This window comes from Danio rerio, chromosome 6 (genome assembly GCF_052040795.2).
Source record: "Danio rerio strain M-AB ecotype USA chromosome 6, GRCz13ab, whole genome shotgun sequence".
In the NCBI taxonomy this organism is placed as follows: Eukaryota; Metazoa; Chordata; class Actinopteri; order Cypriniformes; family Danionidae; genus Danio; species Danio rerio.
Window position 1 is genome coordinate 21,451,477 of NC_141026.1, and position 9,961 is coordinate 21,461,437.

Consider the following 9,961-nt stretch of genomic DNA (forward strand, 5'->3'; position numbering starts at 1 on the left):
TGTCAAATGAAGTGAGAACCGAATAGCATCTACTGCATTCAACGTGTCAACTGAAGTAAGAACCGAATAGCATCTACTGCATTCAACGCGTCAACTGAAGTGAGTATCGAATAGCATCTACTGCATTTCATGTGTCAACTGAAGTGAGAACCGAAAGCATGTACTGCATTCAACGTGTCAACTGAATTGAGAACCGAATAGCATCTACTGCATTTCAGCGTGTCAAATGAAGTGAATACCGAAAGCATGTACAGCATTCAATGTGTCAACTGAAGTGAGAACCGTATAGCATCTACTGCATTTCAGCACGTCCACCTAAATGATAACCACAAGGCCTCTACTGCCTGCACTACAAAAAGCTTTAAAAGTAAAGTTTCCTGCTTATATTTTTTGCTTTTTGTTTGACTTATTTGACAGTGGCATACTGTCTGGCAACCCAGAATTATTAAGGAAACGTTACAAGGTGTTGTAGTTATTTTATCTAATGAAAACATTAATTCTGTTACAGTTTTCTTCAGTCTCTTTGGTCCTTTTCTCAGATAAGAATTAAAATTCTTAAAACTGCCTGTTCAATCTTCACATCGTGTCACTTGTGCACATCAGAAAAGCAGTTTCTCATTATAAACAAGTTGCAAATGCTACCATGCAAATGATTATGTGCAATTCTCTAATGTTTCCTACATTTAATTGCTGATGTCATGTTGATCAGAAATTATTATATTGGCCTCTGTTGAATATTCTCACTCCCCACAACTTTAATTTAAATTTAATTGTTTGTAAGTCTTTACATGCAAAATGGCTGAACAAGTTGCCATATTTTGTCATAATGACTTTTTCATACATTTCCATTAGACTTTTTGATCTAAATCTTTCCACAATTTGTCAATTTCTCCCAGTTAAATCTTGACTTTTTTAATGAAGGTCTAAAAGGAGGTTGTCCTATGTTCACGTTTCTGCTTTTGTTTTTTCTTTGTGTTATGCAGTGGTGTCTTTTCCTATCTGTTTCACAATGACATAATCTTTTAACAAATTACAGTACAAACAGCCAAAAAATATTGCTATAGCTTAGATCAAAACAGCCCAACAGAGTACACTGATATTGACAACATGACTACAAAGTAATTTGACTGTCTTATCCATACACAATGACACAAGGACTTGTCATTCTGAAGCCACTGACATGTTCAAGGTGTTTTGCTAATTATATGCATTGTTTTGAGAAATGCACTACTACTAGGCCTACTGTTTTGCCAATTTCAATTCTGATCTGAGAAATGTGCCAAAGTGACTAAGAAAAACTGTTATACATTTATTCTATGCTTAAAGCAACATATATAGGCGTGACTACAACCTACAAAACATGTACATGATCTTTCACGTGATAAATTCTGTATCTTTTGCATTATATTTTGTCCTAAATTGCCGATATAGATACTTTTGTTGTTGTAAAATATTAGTTAAAATTATTAATTGAAGACAATAGTATAGGCTTAAAATTCAATAAAAACTGAAAAACAGTATAAATTCTGTATTCAAGAGTTCCCACTTAGATATGCTTGGGACTTATAGCAGGTTTGGCATGCTGTCCCGGGAGAGAACCCTGAGCTCGGAGATATTTGAGCCCAGGGCTCCCGCCCGGTCTAGAAGCATATCAGGGGAACCGAGATCAGGTAGGTCTCGATCGCTCCCCCTTTAGAAGGGGAGAAAAAGGAGGAGATGGGGTGGAAGGGGGGATTCTTCCAAAATGAAGATAGTGCAATGGGGAGAAAGTGATCCATTTATACTAAGCTAGGATCATTCTGATTGGATTATTACTGATTATGGATGAGTGGCCAGCAGTGCACAATCATATCACGTGCTCCTCTCGAAATTAGTTTATGAAACTTCACTTCAAGAGTTCCCACTTAGATATGCTTGGCACTTATAGCAGGTTTGGCATGCTTTCCCGGGAGAGAACCCTGAGCTCGGAGATATTTGAGCCCAGGGCTCCCGCCCGGTCTAGAAGCATATCAGGAGAACCGAGATCAGGTAGGTCTCGATCGCTCCCCAAAAAATGCCTCTAGCTCGGGACAGCAGCCAAGTATTTCAAAGAATTTCCCCCAAAAAGCTAGAAAGTTTTTACTATATCCGGCTGCTGGATATAGTAATTAAGGAATGAAGAAAGAGTAGGGGGCTCCAGTTGGAGCAAAGTTTGAAACTGACTCCTGTGGAAGCCAGAGCGGGGGAGGGGGTTGGGTGGAGACTAGTGTATGAAGGTAAATCTATGAAGGTATTTTTGGTGCAAAACTCCCAAGCAGCTGTAAAAGTGTCATTTGTAGTTGTAAAAAATAGCCACACATGTGTATCAGTAAATTTGTACTCGCAGAGCAAATTTGCAAATGCGTATCAGTAAATTTGTACTCGCAGAGCAAATTTGCAAATGTGTAGGTATTTTTTGTCTCCAACAAACACAACGCAACATTTACACCTGCACAAATTCTTCAGTACAGGTGCACAAATCCCATCGGACGAATCACAAATGCAGAAACTCATCCGCTCATGTTCTTTGCTACTATTGTTGCAGTGAATATGGTGCAAAACACATTCACACACCTGCATCCAGAAATGTGAAGTCACAGACAAAACTTGCACATCTGTAGATTAGAATGTGTATCCGCACAAAGAGAGCTGAACGTGTGTAGAATGTTTGATTATTTTTTTTCTAAGCACGAACACAAATATGTTCCTGCAACTGCTCAAATCTGCCGCTACGAGTCTCAAGCGCTGTTTTTCACTTGCAAATCTACATTTCGCTCTCTCGCTCTTCTGCACCAAACATCACTGTGACATTTGGTGCAAAAGTTACTTGTGTATCTGCCAACCAAAACGTGGGCTCTCAGAGAAATTCAGCCAATAGGGGATGGGGCGTGACGTCACCGCTCTAGCGCTGCGGAGGCTGAACGGCGAAACCGAAACCCCCTTTGCGAGATTCGCTGCATCTATACCTGATTTGCGTTCAAAAATGCCTGCTTAATTATTTCATAGTAGGAGCAAACATGCCTTAAGAAAAGGAGTAGGTTTGAAACTTTAGTAACCATTAAAAGTACGCCAGGTGGATGCCTTTCTACTCCAGGAAGCCGCAGCCTACGGCCTGAAGGAGGAAGAGGACGCGGTCAGTTTGAAATGTGAGTATTAAACCAAAGACAGTTCTTTGTGTTAAACTCGTATTTGTTGAGCTACTGTACAGTGCACTGTAGAATTGCTGAGGGTGTAAAGAGGCTTTAAATTATAGTCTATTTTATTTCGCTGTAAATGTTGACTGTGTAATCTTACGGTCTCCAGTCAGCACATATAAAGTAACGTTTCAAAGGTAAAAAAGATTATTATCAAATGTCTGACAGAAAAATGTGAAGTATTGCAGATCACAAGACTAAACAGACATCTGAGTGAGTGATGTATTTGTGCTGATGTAGAATCTGCTGTCAATTGACTGTTGCCAATACTGTTTAAATTAGATACATGTATTCTTACTAAAAGAGAATAAAGGGTCATTTGTTTAATCTGTGCATCAGTATATAGTTGATCACTTGAGTAAGGTTTGTGTTACATCAGCAACTACACCAACATGTTATTTGAGCATGTGAATCAGAGGTGATTTATTCTAGTCTTTATGTTACAGCGAGGCTTTTATTGAGTACAGTACAGAAACTACAAAAACATATTTAACATTTGCTATTTATTATTAGTTATTGTATTTTCAAACAGTGTTTACATTAGCTTTCTGATTACTGGTGTGTGTGTGCTTTTTCTGCAGAGCTGAATCGATGAAATCCTGAAAGCAGCAATACAATTAAGGTACGTTTTCATTGCTTCATTTTTTAAAACCACTTATAGTTGTACAGTTTGATGTTAGTTTAAATATAACTATGTTAGTGATCAGTATTCATACCTAGGATAACAATTCTTGTTTTACGAAAGGTAACTTGGCTTGCTTGCCCTAATGTCATGTTTGCTATTTAGTCTTATCACATAATATGATTAAACTATTTAATTCATAAGCTATATTTATTTTAGAAAAATGGCAGACCAGGGTGCATCCAATGCATTGAGGTGAAGTTGGTTTTATAGTTGCACATTCTGACTTTCTTCTTAATAATTTAATTTCAGAAAAAGATTTTCAAATTCTATATAGGGAAATCATATTAGCAGCCAATGACTATCAAAATACAGCACTGTCCACAGTCAAATAAATATTAGTTCTAATGTTGTTTTGAAGTCATTCAGACCAAATATTTAAAGTACCATGGTAAACAATATAGGGACCATTAAAATGTTTAAATGCAAATATAAACCATCTTTACCTTAATAACTAACGCTACCATGTTTTATGATTCATTTTACACTCCAAAAAATGTATGTTTACTTAACATTTTTACCAAGAATGTATTGCTAGTAATGATAAATGTGGACAATTAACTAAGTAAATCTACTACTAGTCACTAGACAATGAATCTTATTTTCTTACATTTCTGTTAAACAATGGAAATGCATACAATATTGAAAGTATTATCATTATTTATTGAAAACAAACAGAAACATAATTATATTATTAAAAGAATGAATATGAGTAATCATGACAAATAAATACAAGTCACCAACACATGAAACCAAGCTTTATTCTAACAGTGATGTATTACAGACAGAAGCCCATGTTTTGCTGTATCTCCACACAGCTGGGCCAGTTCTTCAGATGATCAGAGGGACTTCGCCATCATCACATCCCTCATTGCTGCAGTCAGACTGAAACAGGACGGTGATGCATGGCAGTCCATGCCCGAGATACGGATGATGAAGAGACCACAGCAACATCTGGTCCAGATGAGGACACAAGGGCAGGTGGACTGATGCAGGGTCTCGTTCAGTTCGCTACAGGAGAACAGGAGTGGCTAAACTCAGTCTAGAACTGCTGCTGTCTTGCAGAGTTTAGTTGAAGTTGACTCTAAACTCTGCAGGACACCAGCTGTCCAGAACTGAGTTTGGGCACCCCTGCATTACAGCATTTCCAAGATGCTGCTGCATGTGGACTTCTTTACCCTCACCACACACACCAATCTGCAGATATTTCAGATCAAACAAAACATAAAAAACAATGTCATTTTACTGTACAATGTGTCATTTGATTTCTGTAGTGCTAGTAATAAAATTATCCTACCTCTTATTTTGGATTCTTTTTTCCTCAAATGTGTTAGTTCCCTTGTCTACAGGTCCAGCTCTATCACAACAGCTCTGCAGAAAAAGCACACACACAACATTAATCAGAAAGCTGATGTAATCACTGTTTGAAAATACAATAACTAATAATAATAATAAATAGCAAATGTAAAATATGTTTTTTTATTTTCTGTACTGTACTCAATAAAAGCCTCCCTGTAACATAGAGACTAGAATAAATCACCTCTGTCATCAGGCCCGGCTCCAGCTTGGAACTTTAGGGTGGGCAAATTAAAAAAATAAACAAATTATATATATATATATATATATATATATATATATATATATATATATATATATATATATATATATATATATAATAAAATAATTTATAGTATTCTCTGTCATTCTGATAAAGCAAACTAACTTTTATTTTAAAACTAGTATTTGTACTGCAGATTCTATTTATGTCACTGTTTGCTTGCTTTCGTGATGTTTCCAAGTTTTGCAAGAAAACTCCAGAAAAACATGTTGCTCTCCATGAACTATATGGGTGATTCTGTAGTTGCAGGTACATTTAGTGACCAAAGCCATCCTTTTTTCAGCTTTTAAAAAAAATTGTTACATTACATTGTTACATTTTTGATTATTTATTTATAAAATGTGTTAATCATTTTCAAAGATCACATTACCAAAAATCACGGTTTCTTGATTTACAAATTAGCCAGTACATATTTCCATCATGCAAAAATAATTTATTTTGCTTTTCTTTAAAGAAAAATTCACCAATATTTTAATTTTAAATGTTTAAACTGTAAACTGTCAATGCTATTATTATCACAATTACAAAAGGAAAACTGAATATTTCATCAATCACATATTTTACAAATAAAAAAATATTTTAAGCCTGATTTCATTAGTATCATGTGATCTTTGCCGTTATAGCAAGTAAAAGGTTTTGCTAAAAAGTTGTAAAACTAAATTACTGTCAATTCAGTTTAAATTTAGTAACTACACATTACGATTTTTCTTGCTATGATTTATTATTATTTCTAAACATTACTAAAGTCATCCATGACAGAGTTGACAAACAATATAAAACTTTTTATTCCCTAAAACATTTAATCATTTGTACAGCAAAAGCTGAATTATAAAAATTAAATATGTTTTAACTTTAGTGTTGGAATTTACAACCTTAAGATGATACCTTTAAAGAATTTCAACATTCCATACTATTTTCTATAATTTGTCATTTAAAAAAAAATCTTAATGTTGTTATTATTATTTAATGCACCAGAGCCAATATGGACATTAATATTTTTTTATAACTAACAAACAAATTTTTGAATAGCAGATTTTCTTTGCATATTAGCCTACTTATTAGTGATAGCTAATACAGTATCATTTATAGCCTATCAAAAAAAAATCTAATTTATTTCGCATATAACATGTTTTAATAAACACACACATGGCGTTTCATGTGCTTTATCATGGCGCTCTGTGTGCGTCGACCTGCTCCCTGAAACATCTTGAATTATCAAGATTTATTCTATTCATTATTGAATTCTGAATTTTTAATATTGTATTGCACTATTGTTGAGCACAGCAGTGAACAGTAACAGTTTAAGATATCTTGTGTATGATTTTGACGTTTTTCCCTTATCAGTTAAAAAGTCCAATAACAGAGAGATCACATATGATAATTTGAGAGATTTAAAGGGGGAAAAAGACAAAACGTCAATCGATAGCACGTTACACGGCTTTCGTATCTAATAAATCGAGTCAGTGATATTGAAATGAGTTCAGTTACTAACATCTCCAAATTTACAGATGAGGTACACACAGCAGCGCGCGTCAAGAGAAGAGCGCGCATTTAGAGAGAGCAAAGCGAAAGCAAGATTATGTGTGGATATGTGTCTATATAAAATATTGATGTTTTTGACACAAACTGCAACAAAGTGCTTTGCACTGGTGTTTGAATTGTGTATGTTGCACTTTGCACGAACTTTACTACTGAAACTGCCTGTGATCTGTCCGTTTCTGTGCGTCATTAACAGACTAATTAATATTTGCTCTTTCCGTGAGAAAAATGCTATAATGTTTAAGCGGGCCCAATACATCTCCTGATTATCTCACAGTGCTGTTTAACTGTTTGTGTTCTTTAAGACTTTCTATTGTATGAAATACGACTGCATGAACTGATATTAAAGGGAGGTGCATTTGGTAATGCGCGTTCAGACGCGTGATGCGCACAGAAATCTGCGCTCTATGTTGAATTACTTTCTCTTTCATCTTTTGCAGCCTGAATTGATTAAAATTATTAAAACTAATATTTTTTATATTTAAATCTAATATTTAATTTAATATTTAATTAATATTTATCTAATATTTTAATCAAGATTGTTAATGAGTCTGGCTTGCCAAAACGTGTTTTTTTTAAGCTCACGCGGTCACAAATCCTCAAGTGATCAACTATATACTGATGCACAGATTAAACAAATGACCCTTTATTCTCTTTTAGTAAGAATACATGTATCTAATTTAAACAGTATTGGCAACAGTCAATTGACAGCAGATTCTACATCAGCACAAATACATCACTCACTCAGATGTCTGTTTAGTCTTGTGATCTGCAATACTTCACATTTTTCTGTCAGACATTTGATAATAATCTTTTTTACCTTTGAAACGTTACTTTATATGTGCTGACTGGAGACCGTAAGATTACACAGTCAACATTTACAGCGAAATAAAATAGACTATAATTTAAAGCCTCTTTACACCCTCAGCAATTCTACAGTGCACTGTACAGTAGCTCAACAAATACGAGTTTAACACAAAGAACTGTCTTTGGTTTAATACTCACATTTCAAACTGACCGCGTCCTCTTCCTCCTTCAGGCCGTAGGCTGCGGCTTCCTGGAGTAGAAAGGCATCCACCTGGCGTACTTTTTATGGTTACTAAAGTTTCAAACCTACTCCTTTTCTTAAGGCATGTTTGCTCCTACTATGAAATAATTAAGCAGGCATTTTTGAACGCAAATCAGGTATAGATGCAGCGAATCTCGCAAAGGGGGTTTCGGTTTCGCCGTTCAGCCTCCGCAGCGCTAGAGCGGTGACGTCACGCCCCATCCCCTATTGGCTGAATTTCTCTGAGAGCCCACGTTTTGGTTGGCAGATACACAAGTAACTTTTGCACCAAATGTCACAGTGATGTTTGGTGCAGAAGAGCGAGAGAGCGAAATGTAGATTTGCAAGTGAAAAACAGCGCTTGAGACTCGTAGCGGCAGATTTGAGCAGTTGCAGGAACATATTTGTGTTCGTGCTTAGAAAAAAAATAATCAAACATTCTACACACGTTCAGCTCTCTTTGTGCGGATACACATTCTAATCTACAGATGTGCAAGTTTTGTCTGTGACTTCACATTTCTGGATGCAGGTGTGTGAATGTGTTTTGCACCATATTCACTGCAACAATAGTAGCAAAGAACATGAGCGGATGAGTTTCTGCATTTGTGATTCGTCCGATGGGATTTGTGCACCTGTACTGAAGAATTTGTGCAGGTGTAAATGTTGCGTTGTGTTTGTTGGAGACAAAAAATACCTACACATTTGCAAATTTGCTCTGCGAGTACAAATTTACTGATACGCATTTGCAAATTTGCTCTGCGAGTACAAATTTACTGATACACATGTGTGGCTATTTTTTACAACTACAAATGACACTTTTACAGCTGCTTGGGAGTTTTGCACCAAAAATACCTTCATAGATCGCGGGAGATGTGTAGCAAAAGTCAGAGCGCGGGAGATTTGTAGTTGTACTGACAAAACTGAGAGGTTGTGAGTGCCGACCTGTGGTTGTAGAGATAAGATGCAATCAAATTTGCCGTGCACACGTGTGTCTGTCATTTTGTATTTGTAAATGACATTTTACAAATACACAACTATTAATCTGCAACTTCCAATTTAAATCACAAGTGTGTGGATTGTTGTGTGTGTGCGCAAATCGAGGGATTCAGCTGTTCACATCAGAGCTGTAAGTGTACATTTCAACCTACACATACAAATATTATTATCACAAGTGCTCACATTTACATTTGCAAGCTCTCGAGTTACGCAACTGATTTACCTTCATACTAGTGAAGGGGGGCCATAAGGGGTGGGCGGGGTTGGCTCATTAAGAGTCAAAAATGCTCGAGGAACACTCCAAACGGAGATAGAGCAGGGAAGTGGCAGCGCTATATATAAATATATATGTATATATGAGAGAGTATATAAATATATATATATATATATATAATGGGATAATCTAAGGCCTGGAGGGGGTGATCAGGAGACTTCTGTGAGTCAGAATGGGCGCTGCGGGAGTTGGGTGCAGCAATTTTTTATTTTGCCATCTCTAGCAGAAATCGTGAAGTGTGATTTGGGCGGTGGAGATTTCTGCTAGAGGGTGAGTGGCAAGTTTGGGCAGACTCTTGCTGGAGTCGATGCTCGTGGAACACTCCGACTGGAGATGGAGCGGGGAGTGACAGCGCTCTATATAAATATATATCTATAAACGAAAGTCCATAGATATACATATATAATGAGTTTCAGTGGCCTGGGGGGGGCAGTGACTGACCCCTGCGGGGGTCGGCGCCCAGGGAACAGGGCAAGCTGGCCTACTCTAGCAGGAGTCTGGGAAAGGGGATTTGGACAGTGAAGACTCCTGTTAGAGGGTGACGGGATAAGTTAGGTGCTCGAGGAACACTCCGTTAGGAGATGGAGCGGGG

At 36.6% G+C, this 9,961-nt stretch overlaps 2 long non-coding RNA genes across 2 annotated transcripts; one reads left to right on the top strand and one right to left on the bottom strand.

Moving 5' to 3' along the window:
* Positions 1 to 2,944: 2,944 nt before the first annotated feature.
* On the top strand, positions 2,945 to 5,197 carry LOC147836317 (uncharacterized). Its single transcript, XR_015493593.1, has 3 exons — positions 2,945 to 3,164; positions 3,794 to 3,834; positions 4,713 to 5,197. It is a non-coding gene; the product is annotated as an uncharacterized LOC147836317 (long non-coding RNA).
* Positions 4,636 to 8,276, bottom strand: LOC147836318 (uncharacterized). The gene is made up of 3 exons (XR_015493591.1): positions 8,057 to 8,276; positions 5,192 to 5,265; positions 4,636 to 5,091 (listed from the first exon to the last, which is right to left on the bottom strand). It is a non-coding gene; the product is annotated as an uncharacterized LOC147836318 (long non-coding RNA).
* Positions 8,277 to 9,961: the final 1,685 nt, after the last annotated feature.